We start from the raw sequence: 11557 nt of genomic DNA, 5'->3' as shown, positions 1-11557 counted from the left end.
TTTTTTTTCAAAATAATTTCCCAATTTTCCAATATCATTCAGGTAAGTAAATTATGCTGTTCCCCACCTAGGAAAAATAAAACAAAATTAAAATAATTGCAAAGTTTTGCAATAAGAATGAGAGAAAAAAATAAAAAGAGATAATAATCGGGGGCAAAAAACAACAAAAGAACATGCTATAAGTAACCCAAAGAAAGGGAACCGTTGCAAAAGGGACATCTCATCCGGGCTGTACTAGTGTCTCTCGCCGCCGCTAGGGAAGGTAAGTCTACGAACTCTCCCTGTTTCTGTCAATATTACGACAGTATATATTTTCCAGATAACAGTATTGTTGTTAAGGGTTACAGAGGAGTGTTTCGTAAGGGCGTGGCGTGAATGAGAGGGACTTAGTGCGTGTGTGTAGGGCTGTTGGGCGGGGCAGGGGTCGCCCCACCCATTAGCCACCCGCTGATAACAGGCTACACCACAGCTTGGAGGTGCACGCTAAATTTTTTAGTTAACAGTTTATATGTTTTAGGTGGTGGCTATTGCAGGCTGTGTAAATACTTGGATTTTAGTGAAGGGTTGGAGCGGTTTGGAGGCTGCATTGAGAGGTAAGGGCTATGGTGTGGAGGTGGAGGGGAGGAGCGGCTTTGGCCCCCCCCCCCTCTCCCTCCAGCACAGCGCAACCACTGTCAACACGACATAAGGAAAGCTGCAAAACCCCATTAGGTCTACTCGTGGTAGGACCTGTATGATGTGTTAGTACACATTTCTACCATGCTATTTTCAATGTTCATAAATTGATCAAATATTGAGCCCATATTGACTGGACTAACATCATCTCTGCCATTGATACATATCACTGATGTTATATACTTATTTATATTGTTTTGTTTATGTTGTGATTAAGTCGTTTGCAAGCTAAATTTTACCCATAAAACTACCTAGAATATAAATTTTTGAATGTTGATAAATTAATTTGAATGTTACCTAATTTTAATCCTTCAGGTCTAGCCTTTTAACTCTGTGGGGACACTTGTTGGACCAGGAGTACAAAGGCTTCAAAAAACTATCTAAGTACTTGATTTTTATGGCCCTGATATGTAAGGTGCTGTCCTTTTTGTTCTGGTCAGGGGCTTGATCCCTGGTTAAGGCCTTTTAACCAGGGCCAAAAGGCCAAAGATGTGTTAGCGCTCGTGGAGTTTTGTGGTCTGTCATCACAAGTCTGCAGCTTTATACAACGCTTCCAGCATTCCTAATTTTTTTCCAATGCCTAACAAGCTTGGAGGCCTGGTAGGAAAGTGAGGTTTCATGTGTGAGAAAGCAGATATGTAGTACTACCCAGGTTAAATTTTTGCAGTAGGACCAAACTGCATTTCGAGTACAAAACTATGATATTCGTTATTGTTTTTTTGTCATAGATAATTTTGAGCATAAAACATGTTTGAAATAATTTTGCCTCCTCTCATCTTATCCCCCTATACTTAAAAGAAGGCAGTCCACAAAGTGTAAACGGGAAATTTGAAATTTATATAAAAGTGTGCAGCAGATCATTCAAATGTATTGAAAAAGTCTACATATGGAAATTTAAGTTGTGATGAAACTGCAGGGAAAAATGTAACCTAACGTAACCTAGCAAACTACATATATTTCACATTAAAGAAATATCAATGCTTACTTCAGACCTGATTGGAAGGGCCACCTTCATCACTTTCCTCCTCTTGGATAAAATCCATGACTGGTGGTAGCCTCTGTCCGTCACCCAGAGGAGGATACAGGCACACTGCTTCAATAAAAGAAATGGTGAAGGCAGCTGTGTTTGTGGGCTTTATAAAAAGGTATCTTGCTAAATATTGGCACAAGAACTTTACTTTGGTGCCTGGTCTCTTCACCCACTCTTTTAAATCTCACCACAGCTGTTTAATGTTTTGAGTGTGAGTTTCAGGGATTTCCAGATCCACAAAATGATGAGAATGATTTATCATGAAGGCTTACCATGAGTCACTGAAAGTCACTGGTTCTCTTGTAGTGTATTGCTGAATCAACGGAATTAATATCCCTCAGTCACATTTTCTCACCTGCCAGTCCAACAAGAGGCATTATAACTTTCTTTTTACTGACTTGCTCTTTAGCACCAAACAGCCATATCTGTGCCAGCAAATGACCTCACTCATACTCATACTCACACAAATAGTTTCATCTATTACCACTGCTATCACTGGACCACCAATACCACCCTGATTATCCAGTCAGTGATCAGTCACCTCACTACAAAATGAGCTTCAGTCAACAAACATAAACAATAAAAATTCTAGTGTTTCTATTATGGTTTCATGGTCCCAATGTTTGGTCAGCATGTGGTTCACTGATATATAAGTATTTTTGAAGCTGGTATTTTTACATTATTCAGGGAAAACCCTTTGAATTGGCTGACACTATAGCTATAAAAAAGGTGTTTCTTGGTCTTAGGGATAACAAACAATCCACTACCCTATCACAACCCTTTCTTTGTACACAGAATGCAGTGACGTTCACAGTTAGGATGCTTAGTGTCACTGGCAATAACACTTTTGTGCTTTTAAGAAATCAAGTGCACTTTATTTATTTATTTTTTTTTTTTTCCAAAAAATTGCTAGATGAACTTGAAGTAAACATACACTTCTCACAAGACGACATGGCAAGCAACTGGTCTGGGTTTTCATATGCACCATGGTGGCCTGCTCCTACCATTGTGTGATTTTGTGATTGGTTGGTTTACTTTATCTTTATTTCTGTTGGTCGTGCAGTCAAAGGCAAAGTTCCAATATGGTGCTCAAACCAACATTTTTCAAGCCCCACAATTTGAATCATTACTCTGAATGACAATGGTGGCCATGATTGCAGGTCACAGGAAGAAGAAAGTGGCAATATGGATGCATTTGTAAACACAGCAGACGCACATCACTTAACAAAACTCACTATATCATGGGAACTAGTAATTTGTAACAAACACTTCAATAAAGCAAGCTTCTCAGTATCTATAAAGGTAATCAAAACAATGCCCAAACCAGCACCATGATGGGTGCAACTTTGATCCCCAGAAGCTGATTACTGTATGTCAGTCTCTTGGACACGTGGTAGTGTGGGACATTTAAAACTACATTAAGTCAAACATTTAACTGTCAAACAGTTACCCCAAGTTACTCAAACAAACACCAGCTCAATGAAGTTTTGACAAATTGTAATGGCAGTGAAAGACAACTCTTAATGATGATCATGAGAAGATTGAAAGTCTTTTGGTAGATTTGAAAATGCCTTGTCATGCATTCAAGGTAGGAAAGAAATGTAGATAAATGAATGACGAAGTTTATTTAATTATCAAGGGAGATAAAAAAAAAAGTGAGAAAATAGAGGAGGTGAATGGCAGTGGTGATTGTAGTAGAAGGGAGGAGGAAAAGGAGAGGGGCAGTGAGATGAGAGAGGTCGTGGTGGGCTTTATTGTAGTTAGATTATTTAGTATTCAGTGTTTAGGCATGGCCCCTTGGGATTCGCGTTTCTGCTATTCTGCCAAATATACCTGTGCCACACCTACAATGATCTGAGAAGATCCTCACCTTCATTACTCGTATCATCATCTCTCTCTCCAGTGCAGTCCTTTATTGGTGATGCAAACACAGGCTGCTCTGGTGACATCTGTTGCACAAGCCTACTTGAACCTGGAGCAAATTTGACAAACTGCCTCTTTGTTGACATTGGTGGCTTTAACCATTGGAATAACTACTCTTGAGAGTGGAATTAAAGGTCTTGTACTGATCTTGACTTCTAAGAAGTCATTACCATATTTCCCAGCATTGAAGATGCTTTGCTGTCAAAGATGCATCCCAGTTTTGTGGACACAAAACTTGAAAGAATAAACATAAATAAACAGAATAATCCAAGAATAATAAATAGAATAAAACAATCTTGAAATATAAATAAACAGCCACACGGTATTAATAAAAGAACTGCTGGATGACAAAAACCTGGTCATGTCCTTTGTCATTTTGTAATCATTACAGTGAATGAAGATGGTGGGAGGCAATGCATGAGTGATCATGATTGGCTCGTCATTATTAGGATGTACTGATAAACCTTTTTAACATCCCACAATTCTATGTTTGTCACTTAATGATATTCTCTTAAAGTCAGGAAATACCACCTGTCTATTGCCTTGTCTGTCATACTCTTTCCATACAAGAATGAAATTTTGTGATTGTGTATATACAGTGGAACCTCTGTTACCAAATGCCTTCCTTTTCAAGCAAATCCGTTTTCGAACAAAATTTTGAATTCTTTATTGCTTCAGTTGTGGTACCATAATTCGGCTCTTGAACAAAATTACTTGATATGAAATATTAAAAGACATAACAAAAGCTGTCATTTATTACTAATTTATAGTTTCTATAAATACTTACTTTGTTTTTTTATATATTTGGAGAGACACAGTGTAAGGCAGTAATTCATTCTTTGAAATAAGGTAAATGTGATCCTGTTGAAAAGCCTTGCTGTAAACAAACAGTTTTTGCCTCAGGAGTTATCCCGAGGTACCAGCGGCTCTCTTGATGACCCCCCAATGCCATCACTACTGCACAACTGCATTTTTCCATTAGCTTTTCCCAGCAGCAAGATGTCTAAGTGTTATGATCATCTTCATTTTGGTGGTAAATGGGTTGCTTCTTTCTGTGTCTTTCTGTAAGGGTTCCCTCACTAGATGAAAGAGAATATCTGTATGGTCTAAACAGTATCTTCTGATGGGTTCTATGTCACTAAGTTCATTCAATACATCCTCTCTGGATAAATAATTTGTGAGCTGGAGATGATGTGAAGCAGCCATCTTGGCTGTGGGAGCGTCTGTCATAAGCCGCTAATACAGCGTAGACTGTATTTCCTATAGGGAAAATAATTTTGGTTTTCAAAAATTTCAGAATTTGAACAGCATTCAGAAATTAATCAAGTTAAAAAACTGAGATTCACTGTATGTACTTTGATAATACTTTTGTTTATCAAGTACTTTAACAAAGTGTGATTTATACACTTAATTGAGAGGCCATATACAGGAGTTCTGATTACTTTTTAGCCTAGATAACCTCCCTCTGGTTTTTAGGACACATGGTAGATTTTCAAGATTTACTTTAGGGAAGGAGCTGTTTCTTATAACCAAAAAAATAAAATAAATAAATAAATAAATAAATAATTTTTATTAAGTTCTTTCTAGCAACTGTGATATACATGAGGGAATATGGCATGTGTGGAAGGAGAAAAATTTCTATTGTAGATAGTGGCCAAAGAAGTGATCTGTCACCTGCCTCCACTTGACCTGTGGTGTGCAGCTGTGGCCATTCACTTTATGAACTTTGGTGACATTGGAAAGCAGTAGTGAGAAGTGTCATGGGGTGTGTGTGTGTGTGTGTATATATATATATATATATATATATATATATATATATATATATATATATATATATATATATATATATATATATATATATATATATATATATATATATATACTGAAATCGTTGCTATTATTCTTAGAAAAAGGAAACATTTTTATCATAATACTTTGCATCCTTCTTGTAGGAATGGATATATTCAGATTAATTTTGAAGTTAATGTATTAGACAGAAAGAGCAGTATTGTGCCTGAAGTGGCAGAGTGATGAGCAGGAGAATCCCCACTGGGGCCACACCTAAATGCTTAGTATAAAATGGTTTTACTACAGTATTCCCTCCACTGCAGACATTAGTGCAGTACAGTATTACTCATCGTTTCATCTTTATTTTAGATTATGTATATACCATCACTTTGTAAAGGTTTACATGGAAATGAAGAGATTATGGGCAGAGATAAGATAGAGAATGAAGATCAGTGATTTTTACCTTGTATAATTTTTCACATTAGTTTGTCTCAGAGTTCAAATGACAGTAGTAATGACACTCACAGGAAGAAGCATTATGGTTGTTTCTCTCTGGTGAGAGTAGTGAGAGTCTGTGGCAGTTACACCACGTCTTTGTTGAAGCAGATTGTTGCCAACCACAAGTTCAAATAACAGAGGAGGCAATGAAGGGCAACCTTCCATTGTTCATAGCTTTTTTTTTTCTTTATTTTTATTAGTTACTTGATAAATGAAATGTTTATAACCATGTGGTGTATAATGTACTTTTTACTCAAGAAAATGCCAAAAAAGTTACCTCAGTACAGTATATGCCAAAGGTACAAATTTCTATTTATTTAGTTTATTGATTTATTTTCATTTGTATATTTATTAATTAATTAACTAATTTATTTATTCATCTGGCTATCTATCTATTTATCTATCTATGTATATATATATATATATATATATATATATATATATATATATATATATATATATATATATATATATATATATATATATATATATATATATATATATATATATATAATTTTTTTTTTTTTCTGTTGTCCAGTCTTACCATACTGCAGTGCCACATCCTCCAGGACATTGGCAACCAAAGTCTTTCATTCATCTTGATCTTGCATAGCTTGAATCAGCTGCAGTGCTGTCAACCTCCTGTTGGTCACTCTCAACAATCTATCAATATACATTTTTGCATGAGTTTCTATACTGTCCACTCCATACATCAAGGTTGGCCACATATGCTCTGACAACACACTTCCTGGTTTCTCTTGAAAGCTTTTGGTTCATCAGAAAATTTTTCATGTCTCCGAAAGCCCTCTGCAATTCCTATTCTTTTCTTTATTTCTCTTTCAAATCTTGTGTCCTCAGTTATTTCACCTCCTAAGTAGGTGAACCTATCTACCTGTTCCACCACATTGTCTCCACACATGGAACAGGCAGAGTTTTCAAGTCATACTTTTAGTTTTTCTTCTATTGATTTTCAGGCATTTTTCTTTGCTCTTTTCCTTAAATATTTCCAGCAGTGCTTGTAATTTTCTTTTGAGTCGGCAATCGGAATTGTGTCATCCACACATCTCAAGTTATTAACATTCCTTTCTCCCCCCACACTGATTCCTTCACACTCTGCTATTTCCCTCGTATCTTACCATACAATCCAAATGAATTTGGTGAATTTGGTGATAGAACACATCCCTGTCTGACTCCTCTTTATATTGGTTGATAGTAACTTCACCATCCACTCTGACACATGCTTTTTGTTTCCAGTATAAATCTTCCATCAGCACTCTTTCCCTCTCCACACCATCAGTTTTCTGCATTTCCATCAAGTCTACATGCTTAACTTTATCAAAAGCCTTTTCATAGCAAATACAGATATCTGCTTTTTCTATTGTTCTTTCCACAAGTAAACAAAACATAGAATGAAAACTGCATTAGCAGTTCCCTTGCCTTTAACAAAAACCACACTGTGCTTCTGCCGTATTGTCTCGTATTTTTGTGCGTATTCTTCTTAACAAAACTTTTAATACCTATAATCTTTGCCATCTGACTCGTTATACTTAATGTTCTATGTTTTTCACATTCCAGTGCTACATTTACTTTTGGAATATTTACAAGTATAGATCTACATAATTGTTATGTTATTTTGCCTCTTCTGTAAACTATATTAGTTATCTTCGTGATATTATCTACTGTCATCTCTCCAACTACCCTCAGCATTTTGACAGTTATTCCATCTTTTCTGGCTGCTTTTCCTCTCTTCATGTCTTGCAGAGTTTGTTCAATTCTACTCCTTTAATTCTTAAACAGTGGGTGGTGAATATAATTGTTTGCATATATATCAAGTAAATTTCTCAAAATCACATAAACTAGGATGAAATTGCAGTACTAGTAGATTTGTAGTACTACTAATTCTGAATACAGTGATATACTTGTCACCAGAAAAGGAAACATCCTAACAATATTATGGTGGTTCAAACATTCATCCCTCTTCTGAGGCAAGTGACACACCAGGAAGTAACTAACCCCACCTCTAGACCTTTGAATTGCACACACTTCACTGGCTCCTAGAACAAACCACGCACACATTCCTTGAATTGGCTGTACTCTATTTATTTCCTTTCATTTCTGCCTCTTTGTGCATAGAACTTGCTTTGAGAGAGAGAGAGAGAGAGAGAGAATCCTTCTTTTTTCTCACTCTTCATGCAAACAATTTGTTTGGACATCAGAGAGAGAGAGAGTGTTCATTATTAGATGATCAACATAGTAATGACCAAGAAAGCCAGTAGTTCACTGTGTGTTATGTCACGCCACTGCTTCGAGTGTGAACTTGAACTGGCATCCAATGTTTCTGCTGGAAATATCTATTTGTTTCTTTCACAATGATGTCAAGCAAGTTATCATCAAAATACTGCAAGAAGTCACACTCCTCAGCATTGTCTGGCAATTCATAGAGTTCGGTGATTCCTTCACCACCAGTGTGATCAAAATCAAGTTGGTCAGGCACAAAATTATTTACAGGTCACCGCTGAAAACCACTTTCAGAGATTGAAGCATTGGCATCAACCACATGTGTTGTCTTCTCACATGATCACTTGCATTTTCACTTTGTGGGGATGAGAACAATTGTCTTTTTCACGATACTGACATGTGTGATGAAGATGCTATATGGAGGTCAGAATTGCAGTCACTGTCACTTAACCAAGCTACTGCTGCTTTCACTGTCAAAGTCACTATCTTCCTCATCATCCCCATCAGTGGGTATATAATCACTGTCAGAAGAAGAATCACACATAAATTAATCAAAATCAGTGTTTTGTGGACACGAAGGTGGAGCAGCTCCATTCAGTTCACCCACTCCACCCAGCGAATCACTTGAGCTGCCAGATACCTTCTCCATTGCTTGTGAAATCACGACTCATTCCTGCACGTGCAAGGGGAAGGAGTAATCAGCAAGTGAGATATAGTTGCCAGGTGTCTCCAGAGCCTATCAAGTGAAAATGGGATGCCAAACTTTGAATTGAGGTGCAAGAAAAACCTTGCCTTTAGTGATGGTCACTGCCATGAGTGAAAATCACACCTGTGCTTCTATAGGGGATTGCCACTGTTTAAGGGTTAAAATATTCAGACCCTCACTGTTGACAGTCAGCTCACACTCCTTAACTCAAAGTCTGTTGTCATCAAATAAGTCTGCAGTAAACTCCGACCATCTTGATTTAAGTTCTTCAAGCTCCATCACTACTGTTCCTTTTCTTTTCTTAATAATTTTGTTCTTTTTCCATTTTCTTTTGCATGTGCAAGTCTTGATCTTATCTTGTCCAGTACTGACTGTAAACTTACCTGTATGATCTTCTGTAGTCCATAGCTGTGCTTATAATGTTACCATAGAATACAAAGTTAACAAATAACCACCATAAAAAAAAAAAAAAATTAAAATTAAGTAAGTTGATTGTCCATGTCACATTATAGAGCTTCTTTGCTGACCCAGTCTGGCAGCCACTTGCTTACTTTTGTATGATGCAGGTGCACTATTGCCAATTCAAGCAGTGTAAGCTAAAGAAAAAAATAAAAATAAATAGATAAATACAAATTGGGAAAAATAAAATTATCTTTTTTATTTTTTTTATGTAGGAAGGACACTGGCCAAGGGCAACAAAAATCTAATAAAAAAAAAATGCCCACTGAAATGCCAGTCCCATAAAAGGGTCAAAGCAGTGGTCAAAAATTGATAAATAAGTGTCTTGAAACCTCCCTCTTGAAGGAATTCAAGTCATAGGAAGGTGGAAATACAGAAGCAGGCAGGGAGTTCCAGAGTTTACCAGAGAAAGGGATGAATGATCGAGAATACTGGTTAACTCTTGCGTTAGAGAGGTGGACAGAATAGGGGTGAGAGAAAGAAGAAAGTCTTGTGCAGTGAGGCCATGGAAGGAGGGGAGGCATGCAGTTAGCAAGATCAGAAGAGCAGTTAGCATGAAAATAGCGGTAGAAGACAGCTAGATATGCAGCATTGCGGTGGTGAGAAAGAGGCTGAAGACAGTCAGTTAGAGAAGAGGAGTTGATGAAATGAAAAGCTTTTGATTCCACCCTGTCTAGAAGAGCAGTATGAGTGGAACCCCCCCAGACATTACTACATCTACATTATCAGTCTTGTTTAAGGCCAGTTCAGAGTTGGCAAATTCTAGCAAAATGTCATCAGAATCATCAGCAGCAGACACCAAGATGATGCCCTCTGTCAAGGATTTGAAGCCAACTGTGTGTTGGTTTCTTGGCATGGGAATGAGGTCAATTGCTGGGCCAAGAAAAACAGGTAGTGTTGAGCCAACCAATTCAAGCATGATAAGTAACTGAATGCGTCACTTGTCTTGTTTACTGTGTCCACATGAACTTCTTTCAGTCCTCAGTGTCACCCAAGGAGCCTGTCCCTCAACAAGAAGCTTGTCTTGAGTATGAGACATAACTGTGCTACTACCACTAAACATTTGGAACAAGAACTTGAAAATGCATCCCTGGATGCCAGTGGCCAAAAAACATGTAACAAGGCCCCCAATAACCATGATGGTGGCCTGCCAAGAACCCAACCTCAGGAACATCCACAGACACAGTTCACCAGGTTCAGGATACATCACCAACTTCTCTTGCCACAAGTTCCTAATAGATACAGGTACAACACCAGAGGACAGGAACTGCCCTTTGAAGCAACAAACATCAAAACTCATCACTGCCAGTGAGAGCAACATCCCAATCTATGGTACTGAACCATCACATTTCAAGCAGCCTAACAGCTTCTCTTGGAAGACACCTCTCCTGGGAGCAGATTTCCTGGGTCTCTATGGATCACTCATCGATATTGCCAACCGCAGACTGCTGGATATGACTACCTTCCATTCAACACCCCTCGGCTTTCATCTACGGTCCCCATGGATCTTCTCTGTGACAACAGTCACCCCCTACAATACCCTCCACCAAAAGTTCTCAAGAGTTTTCCAGCCAGGGATGTATCAGAGTAGTGGCCAGCTAGCAAATCATGGCATCTTCACTACATCATGATGACAGGTCCTCCAGTACACTCCAAGTTTAGACATCTATCTCCAGAGAAGTTTCAGGCAGCAAAGTAAATTTATGCTGGCATGGAGCAGATGGCTATTTCTCAGAAAGCATGAAATTCATGGCAATCTCTTCACCTCGTCAAAAAAAGCCGATGGAATGTGGTGGCGCTGAGGTGACTACAGGTGCCTCATTCCCAACATAATGGACCTCACCTCCAACTTGTATGGGGCCAAGATTTTTTTCAAGCTTGATCTCAAAGGTTACTTTCAAGTTCCAGTACTACTCTCGGAACATATTCCCAAGATGGCTTTCATTACACCATTTGGGACATATGTCTTTAATTACTCCATCTTTAGTTTCCAGAATTCAGGAACTATTTTCCAACTGTTAATGAACAGCATCCTCAGTGACTTCCCCCTCTGCGCCTACTTAGTAGATAACATCCTGATTTTCTCCAAGAACACCGAGGATTGTTTAAAGCATTTCTGGGTCATTTTGCAACAACTCCAGGATAACAGACTAGAAGTGTGCCAGGACAAGTGTCTCTTTGGTGCCTCATCTGTGGAGTTCCTCAGGCACAAGTTATCACTGGATGGTGTCTTCTTCCCA

General features: G+C 38.0%; 1 protein-coding gene across 4 annotated transcripts in view; it reads left to right on the top strand.

Annotated features, from left to right (window-relative positions):
- The first annotated feature begins 135 nt into the window (after positions 1-135).
- Positions 136-11557, top strand: part of LOC135100507 (rho GDP-dissociation inhibitor 1-like) — a 33071-nt gene continuing 21649 nt past the window's right edge. The window contains exon 1 of one of the 4 annotated variants that reach the window (XM_064003479.1): positions 136-262. The gene's annotated coding sequence lies outside the window, so the exon portion shown is untranslated. Of the gene's footprint in view, positions 359-436; positions 594-11557 lie in introns of those variants that run through there. The other 3 variants (XM_064003481.1, XM_064003482.1, XM_064003480.1) reach the window with 3 other exon arrangements.

The sequence above is a fragment of the Scylla paramamosain genome, chromosome 5, assembly GCF_035594125.1.
Source record: "Scylla paramamosain isolate STU-SP2022 chromosome 5, ASM3559412v1, whole genome shotgun sequence".
Taxonomy (NCBI): Eukaryota; Metazoa; Arthropoda; class Malacostraca; order Decapoda; family Portunidae; genus Scylla; species Scylla paramamosain.
The sequence above is the reverse complement of the archived record's forward strand: the minus strand, read 5'-3'. Positions and strand labels throughout refer to the sequence as shown.